The sequence below is a fragment of the Bombyx mandarina genome, chromosome 05 (assembly GCF_030267445.1).
Source record: "Bombyx mandarina strain Sakado chromosome 05, ASM3026744v2".
In the NCBI taxonomy this organism is placed as follows: domain Eukaryota; kingdom Metazoa; phylum Arthropoda; class Insecta; order Lepidoptera; family Bombycidae; genus Bombyx; species Bombyx mandarina.
The window spans coordinates 3,015,623-3,042,842 of NC_143212.1; the positions used below are offsets into that span (position 1 = coordinate 3,015,623).

Sequence of the window (27,220 nt, forward strand, 5' to 3'; positions counted from 1 at the left end):
TTCGCTCTATGAGCTGGCGCCGAATCTTGTTGGAATACCCAGTGCCTGTTATTGAACATGGTATGAGAAACAGGTTCCACAAAGTTCGTCAGGACTGTATTTTGATACACAACTGCATTCGTTTTTACACCTTTCTTACAAAAATGTACCTCTGTTAAGCCCCAATAAGAAACTCCCAACCATACCATGAGCGAGGATGGAAAATGACCTCGTTGGACACGCGGAATACGGTTGCTCGCTTCTTCACTACTGTGTGCGTACACCTTATCATTTTGTTTGTTGTAGGTCTCTTCTACGGTAAAAAATTTTTCATCCGAAAAAAGAATTTCCCGATATTTTTTTCCCGCGTACCGCTTCAACAAAGCGCGGCATCTCTTCAGTCTCAGGTCCATTAGACGAGCATTCAAACGATGTCCTGTTTTTCTTCGATATGCCCGAAGCCCTAAGTCTTCATTTAACACCCTTTTCACTGTGGTTCTGCTTAACCCCATCTGAAGGGCCAACAGTTTCTGCTTACGTTTGGGATTTCTTTGAATTCGCGCCTTCACAGCTTTTATCACTACTGGAGTCCTAACAGACCGAGGGCGACCACTTCTTGACCTGTCATCTACACTAGAGTCTTCATTGTATCGTTTGATGGTACGATAAACGAATCTTTTGGTTATATTAAAATTTTTCAGTATGTTAAAAATTTGAATTGGCGCGTAACCGCAACGATGCAACGCAATAACTGCAACACGATCTTCTTTAAGCGTCCACTCCATATTTAAAAATGAGTAAAATTCTAAAAGTATACATTTTTATTTTCATGAACAATTCGAAATTCGAATTCAATAAACTTTTTTGTGACCAGCATTCTAAAAGAAAAGTTTTTACTGTGTGACAATACTTATGACCTGACTAGTTATATGTACGTATATCTATCTACCTTTGTTTTATTTGTCTATATAGATATGTGTAAATATTTTAAAATTTATTAATAACTATATATGTAGGACGTAACTAACTTTAAAAATATTCCAAACTGCTTTTCTGTATGCTACAAGCGATAAGCAAATGATGTCAACATTAAATAACTTAGTATAACTTAGTATCAAGTATACCCTACCTACACGATCTACGGACAAATGTGTTGGAAGCATATTTCCTTGCCTTATCCTTTTAGCTCATTCGTTCAGTGTGAAAAATGGTATGCCTTAAAACATCACCGTATTTGTCGTCTCTACGCTAAGACGTTATATAGTTGGCAAAATGTCAACTGTACAGAGTAATTCTGACAAACGTGTCGACATAAAGCCTATTTCACAATATGTATGAGTGATAGCATTTACTGTACGTATTATATAAGCAGGCTATTATTGTATATATAAGTAAGCGAATTATAAATACTGAGAAACACTGGCTTATTTATTTATTAAGTTTTCATTGCACATCAAGTTATTCGTACGTTTTTGTTCATACCAAATTCACAACGTCAAAATCTTATGAGGTAAAGCGGAAGAAAACCTAAATGTAATGTACTATATTTTTTATTTGTTTTAAGTGTCACAATATTAATACCGCCACCCACCTTGAGACGTTAGATTGAAGCCTCTATCTATAGTATTGTCTGGCGAATCTTCCATTTATTACTAGAACATATGACTGATTCGCCACAGAACTAGGGAGATAGACGGTAGCTACGCGCACAGGGTTGCAATACCACCAGTTTTTCTCCTATTTATTGGTTGGTAGCCTATGTTGCTATTCCTGCTACGCCCGGACGGGTAGGTGAGCTCACGGGGTTAACTTGAGAGAATTTGATAACACTAGCCCTAGTAAGAGCAGCGCTTTACAGAATCTACCACCGGATTGTAAGCTCAGTGGGTTGAACCACCAGTAAAGACCATACCCCGATAATGTAGAGACTGGCTTATACATTACAGATTTTAAATTGCGACTCTTGCCTTGCATTTGACATTCTACAGTTATTTGGTCTAAAAACTTAAAACATTTCTTTATTTATTTTTTATAATTGCTTAGGATGGTGGACGAGCTCACGGCCCACCTGGTATTAAGTGGTTACCGGAGTCCATAGACATCTACAACGTAAATGCCGCCACCTACCTTGAGATAAGGTCTCAGTATTGTTACAACGGCTGCCGCACCCTTCAAACCGAAACGCATTACTGATTCACGGTAGAAATAGGCTGGGTGGTGGTGCCTATCCGTGCAGACTCACAAGAGGTCCTACCACCAGTAAAAGGCCGGTTGGCAGTTCCTCGGTGTACTACTCAGAGAACACAGCTGCCAATACTCCAGTGAATGGGAAGAAATGGGCTGGTGTCATTCTAGGCTATCGCATAGCTAATAAAGGGTCAGAAAACATGACGTCACATAATTACATTGGGCTCCGACAGTTATAAATAAAAACCACTGTTATTCTTAAATTCGCTGGCGCAATCGAAGCATTCGCCACAGTGAAAGTGCTCCAATTTATACAATTTAACTGAGTATTTTAGTTCGATAATCACCAGCTCCGGTAGCCGTGATCGTCTAGTGGTTAGGACCCTACGTTGTGGCCGTAGTAACCCAGGTTCGAATCCTGGTCACGGCAGTGATAATAACACTGTCGCGGCGGAGTTATGTTTTTTTTATTTTTATTTTTTTGTATAGTTACTAGCGCTAATAGACGTCTTAACTTGAAACCTTCAGTATGAGACATGAGGTCGAACCCTCAATAGTATTATATAGCGGCTATATGATCGCTATGACTGATTGATTCTAGGACATCTTGCCAATAGGATGGTGGTACTAATGCGTACTTAATGCGTTCTACCATCACTAACTAAGCAGATTTATATATTATTGCACGATAATATTTCGTGAGCTATGAGGTTGATGTTTGCATTGTATTGTTTTTTTTATTATTACCTATAAGGGCGGCCCGACCTTTAAACCGAAACGCATTACTGCTTCACGGCAGAAATAGGCTATGTGGACTCACAAGACGTCCTACTACCAGTAATTACGCATTCTATACTTTTGTGGGTTTTATTTTTAATACACGATGCTATTCCTTCACTGTGGAACTCAATCGTGAACATTTGTCAAGTACGTATTTCATTGGAAAAATTGGTACCCGCCGGCGGGATTCAAACACCGATGCATCGCTACATACGAATGCACCGGACGTCTTATCCTGTAGGCCACGAAGTCTTCTAAATTAAAGTTGTCGTGGACTAAAGGATAAGGCTGTACGTCAAGCACGAAAATATATCGAATTCGTAATATAAATGTATCGAGTTTTCGATACGAAAACCGATCATTACATTAGATAGTAGTACTCGATAGCCAGCCTTCGAGATTTACGTCACCGTATGTCAAAACAATTTTCGTGCTCTCGATTATAAGTTTAGAGTTTCGAGAACGTGACAATTCGATTGCGAAAGGAAAGTAAGTAAATTCATTCGTGCTGTTGAAATTAATTATTTTTATTGACGGTACGTACAGGCGTGGCTTAAATCCTATACATTTTTTCTCGATAGCGATACGAATACTTTTTCGATAGTCATTCGTGCTCGCCCCTCGGGTATCGAATATCAAATCGATTATCACGATAAAGGAACAAGCGTAATTACTAAACAATTAAGACAAGGTTGGTTGGACAGGACGGACCCTGGTGACCACATCACGCCAGATGGGCCGTGTAAAGTCGGTCTGTCTAAGCAAGAAAAAACAATGTGTCGTGGTTTTGATTTTTTATCAGTGCTGAGGATCGCGACCTTTACGGAATACATACGTAAAGGTTTTCTTGGGAAACTTGCTAGTGGTGGGTTCCTGCGTCCTTCCACAGCAGAGTTTCAGAAGCGATTTAGTTCCTCTGGGCTACTGAAGCCCTAGTTCGGATTAGTTGACCGCCGCCCATTGCTCGGCGTTATATTTTTACGGCCGGGTAGGTAGCATACCGACGCCAACCCTCCTCTTTTCTCATCGGGCTTGGGACCGGCAATGGCGGAGTTTAGAATTTGCCATAGAAAATTCTAAACGACACAGACACGACTTTATTCGCACTTTAAGCTTCAAATTACGATTTACTTTAAAACTTGAACAAGGAAGACATTGTCAAAGAAAATTAATTTAAGAAACATTCATAATCGGATCAAAGAAAGAAATGCTGTCTAATTCATAATCCGAAGAAAATATTTATAAAACATTGTAATGCGCAACAAAGTTGCCTACAATAAACAACGATCTAATTAGACAATTCCTTTCCGAAATATTCTCTGCGTATTTCACAAGATTTTTTTTCCAAGACAAATATATTTATCTCGCGAAACAGATACGTCCGCGGAAAATAATGCCGCAATGTTGTGATGTAAATGTATTGAGACTAGTACGTTTAAGTCGGTTTTGCTCGTGATAAACAAAACTGACTTCTATGTCCTATTCATAGAACACAGTAACTGTTAAGGTTTAGTTTTAATAATAACAACTGTTCTATGATTTGATTTTAGAAATGGAAGAAAATAGTTATCCATTAAGTATAACCCCATTGAGTAACATGTACATCAAGTGTACATGTTTTAGTCGTACAACTGTCATTTCTATTTTGTTCGGGTTGTATAGTGTAAATTTTTTTTAAATTATCTGTGTAGGAAAATGGCCACTTTTTTTTAAAACTTATACTGTGATGACCAGTGGTAGTTTTTTAGTGGTGGGGTGTATGGTGAGCCCACATGGATGAGTACCACTGTCAAGATTATTTATGCGGTGAAGCAATCATACGTTCGTGTCCAACAAAATTTATGCTGTTCTGTCTGAATTGCCACAACCATTCAATATTATTAAATATATAACGATTAAGCTGGACTCGGAAAACGAACGGACAATCAGATTCTACGTACTTGAAAAACAAAAGTCATTTTGAACCTTCTTTTTATATATTTAAATGTCGGAATGTTTCCCGCGCACCCGAACAAACTGGGGGTGAACGAACTCCGCCAGACTTCGAGTTGGGAAGGAAAATTCGACAATTTTTTTCTTCGTGATATTTTATTACAATCTCCGAGGTTTCGCGAGTCGCCACATGATTATAAACACTTTTACGATTTAATCTCGCGTTTATTATGTTCTTTTTACAACTTGCGGTGTACCAGATGTACAGTTTCGGCGGTCAGAGCGACTTACATATGTTCGAAATACATACAAAATTATAGTTGAGATATTAAAAAATGGTATCTACGTCTTTTTTTCGGACTGGGGGCCGATCCTCCTACAAGGTCCCCGCGCCTAGGGGTATGTGGGACTAGTCCGCGACTGGGAGACCGCGGGCCCAAGGATATTTTCAGGGCCCCACCCACAAAACGACTTGCTCTTTTCACCCAAGCGTCCGATCCCCTCCGAGGTCAAAACCCGGATGAGATAAGGGGGCTACCGTGTTCAACACTACAACCAGACGGCGCAGCTCACCCCAAGGACGCCTGGCCGACGGAGTCTTCAAGGCGAATCGAAAGCTCTGAAACGTCGGCCGTCTCGGTACGGCAGCCCGTCAGGCCGCCCAGCCGGTGCTGCTGGTGTCCCGGAGTACCCCGCTGGACCAGAACCAGCCTGCCGGGTCGGGACGCGATACACCGCCAACTGGTTGCTCTATTGTTGTCGATACTCCTTGGCAGCGCGCTAGAGTGCTGGTAGCGCGCCGGTGTCTGCGTCCTAAAATAAAAAAAAGCCTGTATTTACTGTACTTGCTGTATAAATTGATTTTTCAATCCAAAAAAATACTAAACGAAGCCATATTTCATCAAGTGATATAGCATTCATTTGAGTGATATTCAATTACGCGGCATGTCTATATGCGAACATTGATTATTTGTTAAAACAACGTTCTGTATGCGCAATATATAAAATGAATGCGATGCTCGGCTTAAAACAACGCTATAAACTAATTGGAATATTTGTATTATATATACGGATTCAATTTTTTAACCGAATTCAAAAAGGAGGAGGTTTCAGTTCGTTTCAATTTTTATATGTGTGCTACCTCAGACCTTTTTTCCATGTGAACCGATTTTGATGATGTTTCGGGTTCTTTTCATGTGGTCCCATTTAAATTTTATTCTTTGTTATTAATTCTGACCACAAGTTTTTGAGTCAAATCAAACCCGAAAAATTATGATTTGCGTAATGACTGGTGCTAGGACGTCTTGTGAGTCCGCACGGGTAGGTACCACCACCCTGCTTATTTCTGCCGAGAAGCAGTATGCGTTTCGGTTTAAAGGGTAGGGCAGCTGTCGTACTGTAAAAACTGAGACCTTAGAACTCATATCTCAAAGTAGGTGGCGGCATTTACGTTGTAGACCTCTATGGGCTCCGGTAACCACTTAACATCAGGTGGGCCGTGAGCTCATCCACCTAAGCAATAAAAAATAAAGAGAGATCCTTAATTATGCATATTTAATTGACTCCGCGTATATTGATAATATTCTACTTCGATTTAATGTAAGTCGGTTTACCTTTCCACGGATTCAGTACTGACGCGATTTCCTCCATCAACTGCTTATGTATGCTAAACTCGGGTTACAATTTTCATTACCTCTTCAACCTTCGCTTTCTTCGCTGTCGAATACTGGCTAACGAACGTATGCGGGGAGGAAGCCCCTTTTTCTGTCATCAGATAAAGTCCTTACGTGTTTTTGGCACAGAATTTTCATGAGCAGCGAATGAAAAGTCAACGATATTTGCATGTTGATTTTCCGAGCGACGTGTCCTCGACTCAATGGTTTATCGAATGAAGTGTGTGCACTGTACACATCTCAGTATGCTACGCGACATACATACGCGATCATTAAAAATGGACGCTGACATGGTCTCTCAAGACCATCAGCTTTGGTAGGAAAAAATTTAAAATTTAGGTAAGAAAAGAAGTTTAGGTAAATAAGTATAGGTAGGAAAATATATGGTAATAAATAGCCTTTCTCAAAACTTTGTTTAACTTGATGCTTAATTACGGGCGTGTCGTGTATCATCAACCGCGTGGCAAGAGAAGACCTGGTCACCCTGTACACACTTGGCGATGCACTATGGAGAGCTAGACGAGAATCTCTGGTCTGGCCGATGTTCAGGATCAAGCGCAAAACAGGGTGAAGCGGAGACAACTTGTGCGGGCCCTATACCAGCGGGTTACCTTAGGACTACCACTACTGCTACTACTGCTACCACTGCTACTACTGCTACTGCTGCTACTACTTCTACTACTGCTACTACTTCTACTTCTGTTACTACTGCTACTACTGCTACTATTACTTTATTACGGGCCTGTGCCCGAGTTCCTGCCAAATGTTTTTTTATTGTTGCTTCAGATGGATTAATATAGTCACAGCCCAAATAGTGGTATAAAGTTCCAAAACGAGAATATCGCGAGAAAATTGTGATAGAATTAATTTTAAAACGTTAAACGATATATTGTTTTATTTATTGTGTAGACGTTTGGACGAGATCGCCCTGTGTTAAGGGGCTACCAAAGTCCGTAGATATCACAACGTAGACACCGCTTGACCACCTTGACCACCGCCCACCTTTAGACTCGAGACAAATGTCTGAATTCTTATAATTATTGCGGGTTTGATCTAAGTCGCCGTAGCCTAAAGGATAAGACGTCCGGTGCATTGGTGTTGAAGCGATGCACCGGTGTTCTAATCCCAGGCGGGTACCAATTTTTCTAATGAAATACGTACTTAACAAATGTTCGCGATTGACTTCCACGGTGAAGGAATATAATCGTGTAATAAAAATCATACCCGCAAAATTATCATTTGCGTAATTACTGGTGGTAGGACCTCTTGTGAGTCCGCGCGGGTAGGTACCACCACCCCGCCTATTTCTGCCGTGAGGCAGTAATGCGTTTCGGTTTGAAGGGTGGGGCAGCCGTTGTAACTATACTTGAGATGTTAAAACTTATATCTCAAGGTGGGTGGCGCTTTTACGTTGTAGATGTCTATGGGCTCCAGTAACTACTTAACACCAGGTGGGTTGTGAGCTGGTCCACCCATCTAAGAATTTAAAAAAATGTACTGACTTTCAAATTTGTTAAATAACAAACTTTATTTATAATTTCCCCATACTTTTAAGCTTAAAGGTTGATAATTTGGCAGACTTATTTGTCGTCAACAATGGTCGTATTTTTCCTAGTGATTCGTCCAAAATATTTCCATTACTTTCCTCGCATTTGATAAATGTAGCCAGTAACTTTTTTAGTAGCAATTCAATGACGACCTATTTTTATTGTCCCATTTTGCCATCGAATTAATTTTTTTTTTCTGCCTAAGCTGATAGCCTTGAGAAGCTATTTCAGCGGAACCTTAAATAGTAGGTGAGGACGTTGCTAACACGAACCCTAGTAAGAGCCGTGCTTCGCAGAATCTACCACCGGATCGGAAACGCGACCCACTGAGAAGATCCTGCGAGAAACTCAGTGGGCTGTGTCTGAGGGTTAATTTACTCGTCGAGCCCTTCGTCGCAAGCGACGGGTTCGGGACGAGAACGGTGACCGGTGCTTTTGGGTACCTCAAGACCCAAAAGCACCGTTAGTGGATCGGGAGGATCGAATTCAAAAGTATAAGTTGACGGAATAAAAGGTTTTTTTAGAAATCTTTATTCACTTCGTTCGAATCGATTTTTTCTTTAAACCGGAATATATTTTCTTCCGGTAATGGAAATTTTCTCGAAACAGTCGAGCGAATCAAATATGGAACAGATACAATTACCGCACAAACACTTCCGTAACAGAAAATGCGTCACCATTATTTTGAAGAATGACATCGTTATATCTACGAGTCCACTTGACTCCTTACTGGTGCACTCCTAGCAACTTGTGTTGTATATACATTATACTATAATATTTGGACGAACGAGACTTTTTTAAAGTAAGGATTACCGGTGGCCCGAAAGCTTTTCCATTTTCACTAGGACAGGTGGGCAAGCAAATGCTCAGTCAAGAGAAAGGGATTTGCTAACAGCCACTCCGAAGGAGACTTTACAGCTAAAGGGCGGCTGCTCCGCGAATGCATTTACTATCGGATCGTAATCGCGACCCGCTGAGAAAATCCGGCGAGAAACTCAGCGGGCACGAACGAGGCTATTAACTGCATGTTATGAACAAATTTCACTGCTCAGTCCACTATTTCACAACAGTAGTGGTTCGTCACAGTCTAAACAAAATTTAATCAGCTCTTGTCGAAGGTCACTCAAGAAATCTGTTACGGGGTCTGAACATTTGGGAGAGCACTAAAATAATATTAATCCGTTGTTGATGACAAAGTGTAGTGCTAATTTCGCACGTGGCGTCGAAGCCGTAAAGTGCGAAGGTAGCCGAGGGTGATGGCCCTCTTAAACAATATTAATACGGCCCGTGCGTCAGTAATGTGACATATGGCGTTTTATAATCGTCTGTGTTCTACATAATTACTATATATGCGCCGTATTTATTCTCGTAGTGTCAATAATTTCGAATTGTTTCTTCATTGAGTGTTTTGTTTTAAACGTTTGTGTGACACCAAAAAATTTACATTAAATATAAGTGTTAATTAAATGATTTGTGTTAATTGTAATTGTTCAGTGACTGTTAATTAAATTAAATGTTTTGAGGTTTACATTATTTCTCTACAAATATCCGATTAATCGTTTTTTATGGTCGTATTCCCTCCTTGCGTCGATAATTCTCAATGCTGAGGGTCGTGGCCTCATGAGACTTTCTTGGGAAAATAAATACACGTGGTGGGGTCCCGCGTCCTTCCACGGCAGTGCTTTTGGAAGAGATTCAGTTCTTCGAGGCCGTTGAAGCTTTATTTGGATCCGGCTACTTAACCGCCGCCAGACATTCGGCGTTGACTGTTTTACAGTGGAAACGGTCGAACCACAACTCAACCCTTCTCTTTTCTCATCCGGCCTTGGGACCGGAATTGGCAGAGTTGAGAGTGGTCGTATTAATAAATGTTTATTTTACTAATTTAACGTTTATTTTTACAATTATTCCATCTTGCTAGTTGTGCTCTCAATTGCTGGGTTATGTCATCATAAAGTTTTGTAGATAAATTTTATGGTTCACAAACGGTTCGATAAGGTATCCTAGGCCGTGATTTTACCGAGAGGGCTGATGGTCGTGGCGCCGACGACTGCCGGTCCGGCGTCCCGAAGGGGCCAGTGATAGGAGAGATGAGCTACGCACTTAACACTTCACTTTCCCCTCTTTGCCTTTTCATGAACTCTGTCTCATGCGAGGTTCGAACGTGGGTTGTTGAGCGACAGGAAAAGGCCGTGATTTTCTACTGTTCTATTACGTAGGTGGGTGATCGACAGTAGGATCCAACTGGTAATAACTGGTTACCGGAGCTCATGACCATCATAGCATAAATACTGCCACTCGCTTAAGACGTGACGTGGATCTTATTGTGAAAAGTAACTTAGATGATGGAACCTACCCATATGGGCTACTACCGGACAACAGATCTACCGGGCTACAGGCAAAAAAGCGTGGGGTGCTTTTCAGGATATTATCAAAATAAGCCTTTTACTCATATCTGTTCATAAAATATTTATAACTACTGATACCATGCACCTCACGCTTTTTTTACAATAAAATCATTTTTTCTTATACTATTTTTAATTCAAGTTTATTAAAATTTATTTTCTATTTTTTAGTTGGATTTTCTATAAAAGCGTATTTTGTTAGTTTTTTTAAACTATTGTTTATTTTTAATTTTTTAGTTGAATTTCGATTTTTCCAATATATTTTTTTAATATTGAATTGTTATTGGTCCTTAATAATTCCTTAATAAGTATACCTATTCCTTATTCCTTAATAAGTATACCAAATTTCGAGTTAATCCGACGTTTTGAAGGGGGTCAAAATCATGTTCAAAATTTCATAACATACAAAGATACATCCGTTTGAAGCTAATAAAAGCGTATTAATAACAAATCATTGCACATGACAGCACGCGGAACTCCTACACGTGGGAACTATTGCTTTTTTCCCATTAGACTAGTGTTTGTTTTTTGGTCGAGTAACTTAATTTGAATTGATTTATAGTTTCTAATGTTGTTACTCTAATCCCGGTTTGCCGTTATAAGCAGACCTGTACATGGCCATCCCCTAATGGTGAATGATTTCCGTCACTCATAGACGTCAGCAACGACCGTTTGTCTAAAATATGTGTGCACATACCTAGAATGCGGCCTTGCTCTATCATTAATTTAATACTAAAATAGAGACCAAATTGGCTGGTTGAGATTTTTTTCATTAAAAACCCGACCGCGAAGACACTAAGCTACATCACTCAAGAACGTTGCGTAAAACAATAAATCACCATTTTTTTTTTTCCTACCTATGCTGATAGCCTTGAGAGGCTATTTCAGCTTACCCTAGCTTGTGTAGGTGAGCTCGCGGGGCTCAAACCGGAGAATTGCTAACACCGCCCTAGCAAGAGCAGTGCTTCGCAGAATCTACCACCGGATCGGAAGCGCGACCCACTGAGAAGATCCGGCGAGAAACTCAGTGGGCTGTGTCTGTGGGTTAATTCGCTCGTCGAGCCCTTCGTCGCAAGCGACGGGTTCGGCGAGGACGGTGACCGGTGCTTGTATTGCCTAAAAGCACCGTTAGTGGATCAGGAGGATCCGTGATGACGTGCTTTGGGCGACGTCGACGGTTTACCAAACGGTCTACAGGATCGGGTATGTAGTTTCCGGCGGCCACGACAAGAGGGTTCTCATGTCGTGCCGCCTTCTCAAAGTGGCGCAGCGATGCCGACTGTAGATACTTACTGACGGGGTCGAGCTCCAGGTCATCGTGGAGGTCCACGTTCCTCTGGAACCATGGTGCTCCGACGGCTATCCTGCAGAATCGGGATTGTATTACCTGAAGGGGTTTCAAGTTGGTGCGGGCCGCGTGAGCGAACACTACGCTTGCATACGTCATGACGGGGCGTATGCAAGTTTTGTAGAGGGTTACCTTGTTACGGAGGGACAGTTTGCTTCGTCTACAAAGCATTGGGTAGAGTCGTCCTAGTATAAACGCGGCGCGATCGCGTACCGTTTTTACGTGGGGACGGAATGTCATCCCTCTGTCGAGGGTGACGCCTAGGTATTTGACCTTCGGGGCCCACGGTATGGGCTGGTCAAAGAGAGTGATGGGGCTAACGGCGGAGGTGTTTACGCGCCTACTGGGGAGTGGGGTGCTCGAAGTGGTATTCGGAGGGCGACCCCTTTTGAATAGCACCGCTGTGCTTTTCGTGGGGTTAATGTCTATTCGCCACTTCCGGAACCACTGTCCCATGGTGGTTACTGCGGTCTGGAGTCGCCGATGAAGCAACGACATCTTCCTACACGAGTAGTAGATAGCCGTGTCATCGGCGAAGAGCGCTAGATGGGTCTCCGGAGACCGGGGTATATCGTTGATATACAAACTAAATAGTAACGGGGAGAGTGCGGAGCCTTGCGGGACTCCGGCAGTCAGATGACGGGGACGAGAACGAGTTCCCTCTACTCGATATCGAAACGAACGGTTCGACAAGAAGTCTCGTATGATGAGCACGAGTCTGTCTGGCACTCCCATGTTGTACAGTTTGTAGATCAAACCGTTGTGCCAGACTTTGTCGAACGCCTTCGCTACATCGAAGAAGAGGGCGCCGGTCGGGATTTGTTTACGCCTATTTAGCCCTATTAAGATGTGCTCCGTGAGGCGGTGCACTTGTTGTACGCACGAGTGTTTGGCGCGGAATCCAAACTGCTCGTCTATTAGAATTTTGTTCGCGGTAACGAAGTCCCAGAGGCGTTTCCGAAGGAGCCGTTCGTAAATTTTGCCTATCGCTGGGAGGAGACTAATCGGTCGGTAACTAGCGGTTTCATTATTCGGTTTGCCCGGCTTGTGTATACCGATAACGTCTGCTTCTTTCCATACCGCCGGAAAGATGCAGTGCGTCATAGCAGCATTTAAGATGGTAGCCAACATTGTTATCAGTTGGACTGGTAAGAGTTTTAACGCGCGGTTGCGGATGCCGTCGGAGCCGGGTGCCTTCTTAGGTTGAAGGTTGTCTATTACTTCTCTAACTTCGTCAGAGGTAATGGGGGGTAACGCGTCCGAGGGTGGCAGGGAAGCTCTGCGCTCGACCTCCCTGTCGACTGCCTCGGTGTATTCGGGGTCCGCGTATTGAGTGCTGGTGGTGCACTGCTCTTGCAGTGCATCGGCCAGCAACTCTGCCTTGTCATCGTCATCGAAAGCCGGTGGTTGGCCTGAAGGGCGTACGAGAGGAGGCATAGTAGCGGTAGTTTCGGACTTGAGAGTCCTTGCTAGTCGCCAGTATGCTTGATGAGAGGGCGCGAGTCCTTCTAAGTAACTATCCCAATTCTCATTTCGGGCGTCGCTTAGGCGAGATTTTACATCCCGCTGTAGACGACGCATCCGAATCCGGTTTGAGTGCGTGGGAAGTTGATCGTAGGCCCGGATTGCCGCGTTTCTAACTCTTAGGAGGTTCCTAAGTTCGGGGGACAGTCTGATGCGGTGGAAGCTATCCTCCACATCGACTTCTTTTGAGGATCTTATGATCGCGGAAGAGATGTGATCCGTGATGATGTTTATGGATTCGACTGTGTCCTCGGGGGAGGGAGTTGAATCCGGGCCGCAGGGGAGGATTGGTGGAGCGGCATCGGCTAAGCATTTGCCCAGCTTCTTCCAGTCCACCATGGTCCTCGTAGCTGTGACTGGGTTGTGGGGGCGACCGAGCTGCATAACGACAGGTCGGTGGTCTGAGTCGAGCTCTGACATTGCTTCGATGGAACGCAAGCGCAGAGTTACGTTCCTCAGCAGTGCCAGGTCTATAGTGCTCGGACGGAGCGCGATGTTATACGGATAACATGTTGGAGTTGGGGGACCGACTACTTCAAAGGTAAGGTCGTCTATAAACGCGTCGAGACGCCTACCATTTATGTTTGAACTGTGGCAGTTCCACCTAGTGTGGTGGCAATTTAAATCGCCTGCCAGGATGACGGAGTCTCCCATGCCGAACAGTGACTCGATGTCACTGCTCAGAAGGGGCTTGTCCGGGGGGAGATAAACGGATGCGATGACGATCGGCTGGTGTCCCGTCAGCGAGATACGGCACACTGACGCCTCGATATGTGAGAGCGAGGGGGTATCGAGAGGGACAACGTGCAGGGCCCGCCTATAGTAAATGGCAGTCCCGCCTTTGGAGGCGGTGAGTCTGTCATTCCTAACCATGACGTAATTCGCGACTTTCGGGTCACGACGCGAGGGCTTCAGGCAGGTCTCCTGCACTAGCAGAATATCTACAAGATTGTCGCGGAGGAATTCGTAAATTTGATCGCGTTGTCGCGCGAGTCCGTTAGCATTGTAGAATGCTAACGTAAGGGAATATGGTTTCTCTCTAGCGTTTTGCGCCATTGATTACCGGTGATTTTAGAAAGTACGGGCCACGGACTCGTAAACGTCCATGTAATCGAACGCGGCCGCGAGCCGTTGTTCGGGGTTTACCGCCCTTCGCAACGCGTCTGCGAACGATCGCAGACGGTCGAAGTTGACCGCCGTGACGAAGTCGCGCACGAGCGTGAAGTCGTTGACGGCTGAGGGTTGCGGGGGACGGTACGCGGGCGCGGGGGGAGGTGCGAGCAGGGGCTGCGGCGCGGGACGTGTCGCGAGCGGGGGCTGGGGTGCGGTTTGTGTTCCCGACCTCGTATACGGCAGCGGTTTATTCCACGCCGATACGGTGGGAACCGCAGCCGGTACGAAGGCGGGTTTCGGTGCTGAAGGCACCGAAGTCTTTGGGCCGACGGTACGGGGGGCTGGGTGGGTCGGACGTTTTCGCGGAGCCCTAGGACATCCACGGTAATTCGCGGGGTGCCCTTGCTTAAGGCATAGGACACAGCTTGGAGGTTCGGTCGCGGTTTCCCTAACTCGCGAGCAATCTACCGTGGCGTGATCGCCGAGACACTTCACGCAGCGGGGGCGCGCGTGGCAATTCCGAGCCGAGTGGCCATATAGTTGGCATCTGTGGCACTGTCCGGGAGTGCCACGTCTATGGGGGGCTTCAATGGTAACCCCGGATAGGCCACATACTGTCGCGAGACATGCGATCTTTTTCTTGGCCTCCGGGGTTGGTTCTAGAGCGACTAGAACCATGTTATATGGTTTTTTGTCGCGGCCGTTGTGCATCCGGTGCACACTTACTATCGGGAGGGACTGAGCGGTCAGATCCTCCCTTACGTACTCTATGTCGAGTTCCTTCGGAACTCCGCGTATTACTACGCGGAGCTCGCGGTCCTCCTGAAGAGCATAGGTGTGGAAACCTATGTTCTCCTTTCGGAGGTATGCTGAGAGGGCCCTATGGTCGCCCGGCGTTGCGACCTTTATCTGAATCCCATGCGCGACGTTACGCGCATGGGTATAATTTATTTTGTTTGCCTGAAGGGCCTGGGAGACGCGGTTCCACGCTGACTTCTCCTGGAGAATCAGCGGGGGCGGGGCGACGGTTTTTTGCGCGGATGCGGGCTTGGGACGCGGCGGTGGGGTTGCGCGGCGGCCGGAGTCCGACTCCGGTGTCACGACTACCTGCGGACGGGAGGCAGTCGCTGACTTGGTTTGTTTTGTCGTGGAGCTCCGGGACTCCACGGCGCGAGTACGTTTTTTCCCGCGTTTTACCGTTTGGAACCCATCCGAGGTTCCGGGCTGCGGGCTCGTCGCGGACTCGAAGTCCATCTCCGATCCGGTATCGGAGTCTGAATCTGAGTTAATTATTACCGACGACGCGACGGATGATATTGGCGAGAATGACGTCGCGGGTGCGTTAGGCGCTTCGTTGGCGCTAGGCGCTTCGTGAGTCGCTACGTGCGTACGTGCGCTCAAATTGGGTTTGGGGGCGGGGCATGACTGCGCGGCTCGAAATGACGCGGCGAGGGACGCGGGCGGGGCGGGACTCGCGCGGGCGGCCCTGTAGGCCGCGAATTCGGCCGTGAGGTTGGATAACACCGGGTACTTTTCGGCAAGTAACCCGAGAAACCCTAAAAGTTCTTCTTCCATCTTACGTTTTTGCCCGGGGGGGGCGTCCCCGGGACTTAAGGCACACTCGCCGAAAGGCGAGTCCCCTGAGTAGGAGTTCACCCCCTGAGCTTTACCAGCTCCAAGGGGGGGGAGTGCCTTTGCCGTGAAAACGGCAGTCGGCTAGGATTGGGGTGGAGTTTGGGAAGGTGGGGCCCCACTGGGTTGTGAGAATGCCACAACAAGCGGTGATCTCAGCGGGGGGTTAGTCTCGAAAGAGACTGTTTTGCTCGCCGAATAAATAAATAAATTTAATAAATGACATGAGTGGGTGATAATGTGAAGTCGTTACGAATGCACAATCGACAAGTTCGAGTTGCTTTTACGACCCAAGGTCGCGACGCCAGCGATAGTGCGTCAAGAATTCGCAACAATGCCGCGATCGATGCGACAACGACAATGCAGCGAAACTCAAGACACAAGATCGCGACGGCAGCGACAGTTTCTCGTAAAAACACGTCCGGACTGTAAGGCGATGCAATCGGAACTGGTATGGCGAATGAATCACCATTCTTACTTACTACTTTATTTATACTGGTGGTAGGACCTCTTGTGAGTCCGCACGGGTAGGTACCATCACCCCGCCTATTTCTGCCGTGAAGCAGTAATGCGTTTCGGTTTGAAGGATGGGGTAGTAACTGTACCTGACCTTAGAAGTCTTATTTCAAGGTTGGTGACGGCACGTACGTTGTAGATGTCTATGGGCTCCAGTAACCACTTAACACTGTGGGCTATGAGCTCGTCCACCCATCAAAACAATAAAAAAACGATCTACTACTACTAGTATACTAGCGTAAGGAATGTACCTTTGAATCACCTGTTTTTTAAAATGCGATTAGCACCTTCATCAACCTGACGGTGAATGGTTACTGTCGCTCATGGTCGTCAGCAATGCGAGAGGCGCAGCCCAGTCGCTGCAAAGTATCACGTTTCTATTCCTAATCCAGATCGGTCACGATTAGAATATCATTTTAACGTTTCAAGGTCCATAAATCTAATATAGCGTCAATAAGGACTTTTTGGCGGGAACGCGAGGAGTGAAGTTGTGTGATTTGTTTTATTTTGTCTATTTAGTGTTTCTTCGGGTTTAAATGTGTAATAATGGTCGTTTATTAACTGTTTAATATCTGTGAAAGTGCACAAATGTGGGAAAATGAAACAAAGCCTTCTCTTAAGCCCAAAGCCCTCCCTATCTCCTTAACTTCTCGGGATCCTCCAAAAAGTCCACTGAAAAAAGATTTTTAGAGATTTTTAGAGATTATATTTCATCCCATTTCATTTCATTTAATTTCATCCCAGTTGATTAATGTCTCAAATTAATCATCTTCATTGCATTTCACTCCATAATATCATTTTTCATAAAAATATGAATATAAAATAAAATAAGACATGACTTAAAGGTCTCAGTTACCAGGTCATAAAATCCCTTAAAAAAATAACGTCAATAAAATAAACAGGAAGACAAGAAAATTAATTAATAACAAAATGAAGCAACACAAATGAAAAATCACCGCAACAATTCATTTCCACGAACAGTAATTAGAGCTCGGCCGTTTTTCCTTTCATTATACAAAAGAAAAAGTAGAATTAGTCGTAGTAAGATCTTAGTACCTTACACCGGCGCTATGATTGTGTGAAATTGTAACCTGATAATACTATATTGTACACTTAATGGCGTTGGTAGGACGTTGGTCAAAAAGGGCTTGATGATATTCGAAATGATTCCTCAATCTAGTACTGCGAATGTATTTAAGATACAAAACACAGATATAACCGAATTCTTGTTGCCTATGAACTTCGAATACAAATCGAACTAAGGTATATACTGGCACACTAATAATTCGACCTAATATCGCAGAGAATAAGACACAAATTACATCGAAAATCATGGAGACTTTTGACCTAACAGAATACCGTACGTAACGGTGAAAGTGCTCCAGTTTGGACATTATAAGCGAGTGTTTGGTGTCTTTCATCACCAGCTCCGGTAGCCGTGATCGTCTAGTGGTTAGGACCCTACGTTGTGGCCGTAGTAACCCAGGTTCGAATCCTGGTCACGGCAGTGATAATAGCACTGTCGCGGCGGAGTTACTTTTTTTTTAAATAATAGGTTGGGAAAAAAGTCTTTTCGCATTATAGTATGTATGAACTTGTAATAAAATATCTTTGGTTATACTATTTGTATCTGGCTAGTTTTGGTATCAATAAAAGTTTAAATTTTAAAGAAAATAATTCTAAATTCAAATTAGGAAAATGTGTGATTTTTGTTTATTTTTCGTACTGTCAAGATGAGTGAATCTAATGAAGAAATTCGATACATTTTAAAATTTTACTACAAAAAAGGTAAAAATGCAACGAAAGCCGCGAAAAAAAATTGCGATGTTTATGGACCTAGTGCAGTGTCTGTGAGAGTAGCACAAAATTGGTTTAAGCGTTTTCAATCAGGAAATTTTGATGTCAAATGGATGAAATTATAAATTGCAGATATATTAATGTTCTTATTTAATTATAAAGGTAATGAGGAAAGGAACCGCTGGTGTAACAGTATCTGATACCTACTAGCGGTCAAAGTCAGTAACATTGTCAAAGTTTTTTTTTTTCATTGCTATTGTACGTCAACAGGTCCACCGTAAGCCAGTTGGAAAGTGATGGAATGCTTTCCTAGTTTCTCAACCTCTCAATGGTACTGTATAATGGCACTTGCATACACCCTTACCATCAGAAAGCGTGGCAAACAATGTTGTCACAGTGTAAATGCCGCCACCCGCCTTTAGGCCTGATGCTTTAATCTTTTTTTTTATTATATTACTAGTATTTTTGTCTTTCAGTGTAATTGTCCCATATTACAAACTGATATTTAAAGTTGCTTGTCATAAAAAAATAACCAGGTTTGCGGCACCTCCCCGTGCCAGTGCTCATAGCACTCCCTAACACCACCACCACCACCACCACTACCACCACTACCACCTAGCACCAGTAAAATATAATGTATTCGATGTAATTTTGTTACCCGTCCGGGCCTAGCTGGAATAGCTGGAATATACTGGTGATAGGACCTCTTGTGAGTCGACACGGGTAGGTACCATCGCCCTGCCTATTTCTGCCATGAAGCAGTAATGCGATTCGATTTGAAGGATGGAGCAACCGTTGTAACTATACTTGAGACATTAGAACTTATATTTCAAAGTGGGTGGCGCATTTATGTTGTAGATGTCTATGGGCTCCAGTAACCACTTAACACCAGGTGGGCTGTGAGCTCGCTTAACCAACTAAGCAATAAAAAAAATTACCAAAAAAAAGTTTTTTTTTTTTTTAGCGTCACAATGCAGTTGATTAGAAACATTTGCTCGTATAGTAACTCCCTCCGATAGTAATTGTAATTTAAATAAAATAAAATAAAATTGTAACACAGACGTGAAATGAATTAATTTTAAGCTCATTTCATAAATATATTACACTTTATAGTGGGAATTATTTATTCTTGTAGCAAACCCGTTTCACAGCTCTGAATGCAAATGCGTGTGACTATTAGTCAGAGGGGCCATATTGTTCTGAAAATGTTTTACGCTCCCTCCACGACGCGGCGACTATTGAGTTTCTTAGAAGTCACGTAAACAAACCATTTGTTTTATTTTTTTTCTGCCGTCGATCCCAACGCTGACTAATGTACTCGATTCGATCGTAGAAGATTAATATTTAATGTGACAATCAGCTTTTTCGAAAAATCCACGAAAAGTTTATTGGCGTATTGTCGAATTGACTGTCGTAATTGTCTCTAAAGCGACAAGTGAATTGTCTACTTATATACTATAATACCTAGGCGGCACTGAAAATTTCGGGAATTAACGAAGTGACACAACATTACTATTTAAAAATGTATTTATTGCTTTTCGAAGTATTCTCCGCGAAATTGTATATCTTACATATCTTGTAATCTAACGGATTCAAATCTGGACTGGAGGAGGGCCAGTCTTCGTGCCGGATGAAGTCGATTTCACGCGCCGCCAGCCAGTCTTGTGTGCTCTTCGCTCTATGAGCTGGCGCCGAATCTTGTTGGAATACCCAGCGCCTGTTATTGAACATGGTATGAGAAACAGGTTCCACAAGGTTCGTCAGGACTGTATTTTGATACACAACTGCGTTCGTTTTTATACCTTTCTCACAAAAATGTACCACTGTTAAGCCCCAATAAGAAACTCCCAACCATACCATGAGCGAGGATGGAAAATGACCTCGTTGGACACGCGGAATACGGTTGCTCGCTTCTTCACTAATATGTGCGTACACTTTATCATTTTATTTGTTGTAGCTCTCTTCTACGGTAAAAATTTTATCATCCGAAAAAAGAATTTCCCGATATTTTTTTCCCGCGTACCGCTTCAACAAAGCGCGGCATCTCTTCAGTCTTAGGTCCATTAGACGAGCATTCAAACGATGTCCTGTTTTTCTTCGATATGCCCGAAGCCCTAAGTCTTCATTTAACACCCTTTTCACCGTGGTTCTGCTTAACCCCATCTGAAGGGCCAACAGTTTCTGCTTACGTTTGGGATTTCTTTGAATTCGCGCCTTCACAGCTTTTATCACTGCTGGAGTCCTAACAGACCGAGGGCGACCACTTCTTGACCTGTCATCTACACTAGAGTCTTCATTATATCGTTTGATGGTACAATAAACGAATCTTTTGGTTATATTCAAATTTTTCAGTATGATAAAAATTTGAATTGGCGCGTAACAGTAACGATGCAACGCAATAACTGCAACACGGTCTTCTTTAAGCGTCCACTCCATATTTAAAAATGAGTAAAATTCTAAAAGTATACATTTTTATTTTCATGAACAATTCGAAATTCGAATTCAATAAACTTTTTTGTGGCCAGCATTCTAAAAGAAAAGTTTTTACTGTGTGACAATACTTATGACCTGACTAGGTAGTAGGGACACGACACATTGTTCTATACGTACAATTGCTTATATGAATAGCACCCATTTTGAAGGCACACACATAAACATATATCTATCTCATTCTTACTCAGCACTTTAACTCGCAGGAAAACAATATAACAGTATTTCAGTGCGTACATAATATGAAACATGAATATACGTAAATATCTCCGTCTCCGTCTAATGAGGCCGAAAATCCGCCATGTTGAGCGCACCAAATGTCATTGTCACGTCAGTTCGGCCGTCTGTTTTGGGTTGTACATTAATTATTGACTTTGATATCGATTTAATATGATTGCTTATATAAAATTTCATAATTTATCATGCTTAGAACATACAAAAATAATAATTAAAACGTATTTTATAGGATCTCAAGAAAGTCGATGCCCCAAAACTATTATCTATGTATATTTAAATTCATTATGGAGCCCTCATCCGAAAAATTCCATTTTTCGGTCGGAATCTATTGATCATGACACTAATCATAAATACCTCTTTAAAATATGTCATCAAAACATATTTAGACATTCGGTTTAGATATTTCGGGAAAAAGGCTACCGACAAAATCTCTTCGGAACTATTTAAATAAAATAGTTTTATTCCGCAGTGAGTAAAACACTATTGTAAATTCGTTAAATATTTAATAATTAAGTGATTTTAGAGAGGAAGTTACAAGGAATGACGTTTTTAATATTGAATAAATGTTCTGTAGGTGTTTTTTTTTTCACACGGTCCCTTGATAAGTTTAAAATTTGAATCACTCTCAAGTGAAAGTAATTCAGATGGTGCGGCGCACCTTCCTTGAGGTGCGCTGCGGTAGTGTGTTACGGACTTTAGAGTCAGCAAAACAAAATAGATTGTAATAGTCTAAGAAAAACACGTACTCAAAATACGATAACATTTAGAATGCTAGAAATGGGCAGATGGCACTGTACTACGCCATATCTTTATGTTTTGCGACAAACGACGACTTTATAAAATCAGGGTAGCAACTTTTAAAAATCATCATATCGTTTACTTGGCAAATTCGAAGGACGAACTTGTCTTAAATTTCACCCATCTAAATCATATCATATTTGCACATAACAATATACCTACTTACTTCCCATTAAAGTATAGTAATTATAGTAAGTAATTCTACAAATAAATAATACTCAACAATATTTAAAATAAAATGAGCCAAGAACGTTTATCGATAAAACCTGATAACATTGAAATCTTTTGTACAGCACTAAAACCGCCATGTTTTGTGGTCAGATGACGTCACAGTGGCACGAATTTTTGGTTGACGTTTCATTTCCACAGGTTTCCTACTTCAGTGGATGGAACCAATCATTGAAGCAACCATTCCATTCGGAAGTTGGGGTCTCCAAAATGGCCGTTTTGTAGGCGTCCACAGCTTCTTCAGGTGATGAAAATCTCTGTCCACGCAATTTATTCTTTATTTTAGGGAAAGTATAGAAATCATTAGGGCTTAGGTCGGAGCTGTACGGCGGATGGTCTAATAATTCTTGTTCTAAAAACTCTTTTGTTTTGTGCGCGGTGTGAGAACTCGCATTGTCGTGATGGAGGATGATGCGGCGGTTGCAGTTCTCTTTACGGGGTTCAGAAACGACCTGTGGCAAACAAATACTAGCATACCATTCTGCATTAACCGTTCTTTGTCCCTCAAGAGGAATAGTCGTAACATGGCCGGTTTTGGAGACAAACGTGGCCACCATTTTTTTTGCAACACTCCGTGAACGAACAATTTTTGTTGGCTTTAACTCATTTTCGAACACTCAAACTCGTGAGTGGTTTTTTGTTTCGGGTTCGTACGCGTATATCCAGGATTCGTCACCTGATACAATGTTGTATACAGCATTTGAGGATCCTGCGTGGAATCTTTCGAGAGTTCTGACGCACCAAGTAACACGAGCCGCTTTTTGCTCTTCACAGAGCGAATGCGGTATCCATCGGGAAAACAACTTTTTTACACCTAATTGTTCATGCAAGATTATTTGTATTTGACTCATGCCAATGTCTAAAGTTGCCTGAATTTCACGGTATGTCACATGTCGATCTTCCTCAATCAGCTTACGCACAGCATCAACGTTTTCTTGGGTGACTGCAGTTTTTGGACGACCTTGACGGGGATCATCACTGAGCTTGACACGTCCACGTTGAAACTCAGCAAACCAGCGATAAATTGTGGTTTTGGATGGGGCTTCATCACCAAATGCAGAAATCATCCGGTCAACACACTGTTTTTGTGTTAAATCACTTCGAAAGTCATAATAAATCATCGCTCTTGAATTTTCTCGAGTTAATTCCATTTTCTCAACGACTAAACAAGTTTGACAAAACCTCGTGACAAGACCGAGAATATTTTTTTAAATAAATAAATGGTATTCGATTTTTAAAACCAAGGAGTTTTCAATTAAAAATATTTTAATATGACAGGAACAGTGGAAATATTCCATTCCCGATACTTTTAGTGCAGCCCTCGTATTATAAAGAGGAAAGATTCGTTTGTTTGTTTGTATGGAATAGGCTCCGAAACTACTGAACCGATTTGAAATATTATTTCACTGTTTGGAAGCTACACTATTCCCGAGTGACATAGGCTATAATCTTTTTTTGAAAAAATTAGGGATCCTTACTAAAACACCTATAATGTAACCCAAGGTGTATAAAAATTACCTAAAATATTATTTACATCGCGTGCCCTGCGAAAACTATTGATGATAGAATAAAATAATGTACTACGACTTTGTAGAACTCATTACAAAAAGGGTCGCGACAACGTATTATAACTATTATATATAACTATAATATACCTAAGTATATATAACTATTATAGTTATGCCGCAATAAGTGTTCTTTTATTTAAAAAAATAAAACAACGTCCAACATCGTTGAAATTTTTGTTAAATACCCAAGCGGAGTCGGAGCGGGCCGCTAGTATTTGATAATAACCTGAATCGCGCTATCAAAATTTACAACAAATGTATATTTATATACTATTTTCCAATATAATAATTAAACCGGTTCGGTTTGCCGAAAAAAAAGGCGGTTGGTGGAAGCCGTACCCTTTGTCAGTTTGTAAAATCAGAAACATAAAAATAAATAAATACATTGAAATTTATATATTATACTATATAGGCTCATTCTACTTGAACAGCATCAATTATTGAATTACATTAAAAACTGCGCAAGATTTATGGTAGCATTACTATAATAATAGGTTGGGGAAAAAGTCTTTTCGCATTATAGTTTGTATGAACTTCTAATAAAATCTCGTTGGCTATACTATTTGTATTTGGCTGGTTTTGGTATCATTAAAAGCTTAAATTTTAAAGAAGATAATTCTAAAATCATATTAGGAAAATGTGTGATTTTTGTTTATTTTTCGTACTGTAAAGATGAGTGAATCTAATGAAGAAAATTCGATACATTTTAAAATTTTACTACAAAAAAGGTGAAAATGCAACGCAAGCCGTGAAAAAAATTTGCGATGTTTATGGACCTAGTGCAGTGTCTGTAAGAGTAGCATAAATTTGGTTTAAGCGTTTTCAATCCATAAATTTTGATGTCAAAGATGCACGCTCTGGTTACGGGCCAGTTTCGATCGAGTTTTTTTTTTCCTACGTATGCTGATAGCCTTGAGAGGCTATTTCAGCTTCGCCCTAACATGTAGATGAGCTCACGGGGCTCGAACGGGAGTGTTGCTAACACTGGCCCTAACAAGAGCAGTGCTTCCCGGAATCTACCACCGGATTGGAAACGCGACCCACTGAGAAGATCCGGCGAGAAACTCAGTGGGCTTGTAACGTGAGATAAGTAGGTATCCTGTTTAATTTTATATGTGAATTCGTTTTGTACATTATCGTGTTAGATACACGCTATGCAACGCAACACGTTTTAATCTCGTAGGAAGTAAGCAGCGTAAGGTTGGGTTCACACGGCATCGTCCTGCACGTTCTCCTTGTATTCGTTATTTTAACGTACAATCACCTGGATGCTCATACGATAGATTTTCATTCGTGTAAAAACGAACGTGTGAATGAGGTAGAGCTATAATATGCACCACTGCAACGTTAAAGTTACACTTTACAAAACTTGCATAAGGCTCGTCATAACTTACGCGAGTGTGGTGTTCGCTCACGCGGCCCGCACACACATAGACACCCTCCAATCCGTACAATCCCGCTTTTGCAGGCTACCCGTAGGGGCTCCGTGGTTCGTGAGGAACGTTGACCTACACGACGACTTGGACCTCGAATCTATCCAGAAATACATGAAGTCAGCGTCGGAATGGTACTTCGATAAGGTTATGCGTCATGACAATCGCCTTATTGTTGCCGCCGCTGACTATTCCCCGACTCCTGATCATACGGGAGCCAGTCACCGCCGATGCCCTAGACACGTCCTTACGGATCCATCAGATCCAATAACCATTGCATTAAACGCCTTCAGGTCTATTACTAGGAGCAGGCTTAGGGACCCCGATACGCGTACTCATCGAACTCGACAAAGAGGTCGACGTGCTACCTAACCCATGCATCAGCCCACTGAGTTTCTTGTTGGATCTTCTCAGCGGGTCGCGATTCCGATCCGGAAGTAGATTCATTCGCGAAGCAATGTTGCTAGATCTCCTTCGGAGGCGCTCGGGCAGTTGTTAGCAAATCCCACCCCTCCTGGCTGAGCATTTGCTCACCCACTTGTCCTGGTGTAATCCTTCAATCATAAAAAAAAACAATGGATATGTCAAACTCATTTGTCATACCGTCAGTATTCAAGTTACCCAGTTCAACACATAAAAATATCACGAAAACAGGCCAAGGGTCTTTGAAATGGGACTCCAATCGGAGAAAACGAAAGTTCAGTGGACAGAGAACAATTAGCAAGTGAATAACTTTCCTTTAAAAATGTTAAGACTTAAAATGGTAATAATAATCGCAACTTTCTTTCAAGGATTAATTAAATGGAGAAAAAAATGTTTCGCTTAGGTGTGTGGTTAAGAGAAAAATGGTTTAAGTTTCACCAAATTTTTCGTCTCTGAAATGCAATAAAATTTATTGCGTGCCGATTGTTAGATTTTCAAAGATATGAATAGTTAGAAGAGAAGATTTTCAAAGATAAGAATAGTTGGAAGAGAAGATCTACAAAGATAAGAATAGTTGGAAGAGAAGATTTTTAAAGATAAGAATAGAAAGATGTAAGATAAGAATAAGAAGTGACCAGGAAAGTTGTGAAGTATTCGAAACATCAGAAAATTTGAAGGTGTACAAAATAAACGCGAGATTCCCTTAAAGCGTTCTTAGTTCGTTGACATTTAACAGTTACTTTGGCTTCAGAAACTATAGTCAACTCGTTCTAATGGAAAAAATCGACCTGCTTTCCAAAATTAAGTGGCAATCACAGTGCTAAAACTACATGCCAATATACGATGTAAGGAATAACTATATCCCTTAATTTTGGGTTTCAAAGTGACCCCTTATATGTGGAAAGTCATCAAAGTTACTTTGATCACACAAGTACGTCAATTCACGATAATCAAAGAACACAAGCGAAGTATTCAAACAAACGAACTGTCACGCGTCTGTATGGAAGCCAACAGAAATGAAATTACGTCGGTCATCTATGAAAACGATTTCAGAAATAGTGAAATAAAAAATTGCTTCAGAAACCTTACTGCCATTCACTGGAAATGGCTTTTAAGAGAGCTGTCTGCGCTTTGAGAGGACTGCCTCACTCTATATAATCGGCTATTTAATCTAAAAGGCATACATTAACTCGCTTAAGGAATGATTTAAAAAAGTTGGATAAAGTTTGAGGAAAATTGCTCCAGAAATCCCTTGAAATCGCTTCAAGATTATCTGGCAGTGACTGTTTAAGGAAAATTTCTTTGCTCCATATAATAATAATAAAAACAAAGTAACAATTAAAAATAATTGAACAAATAAATTAGTAATCAGCATTAACAAATTAGCACATAGCTGAAAAGAGTTAGATTCGTATAAACACAAGCATGAAACAGTTTATTAATGTGTGCAAATGTCAGCATACAATGCAGTTAGAAACTTAAATGTTTTTTACACGTAAAATTAAGTGGTTGATCTTCTTGAAACTAAAAAACACTTTACAATAAATACGAATTTCGAATAAGGACACAGAATTATCATTTAATTTCTATAAAATTTAATAAGCCTTTCC

General features: G+C 42.0%; 1 protein-coding gene and 2 non-coding genes across 3 annotated transcripts in view; all 3 read left to right on the forward strand.

The window, feature by feature from the left end:
* NGR-A17 (neuropeptide receptor A17) overlaps positions 1-27,220 on the forward strand; it is a 112,381-nt gene that overhangs the window by 26,152 nt on the left and 59,009 nt on the right. The gene's annotated exons all lie outside the window — the stretch shown is intronic.
* TRNAH-GUG (transfer RNA histidin (anticodon GUG)) lies at positions 2,525-2,596 on the forward strand. Its single transcript has one exon. It is a non-coding gene; the product is annotated as a tRNA-His (tRNA).
* Positions 18,072-18,143, forward strand: TRNAH-GUG (transfer RNA histidin (anticodon GUG)). The gene has a single exon. It is a non-coding gene; the product is annotated as a tRNA-His (tRNA).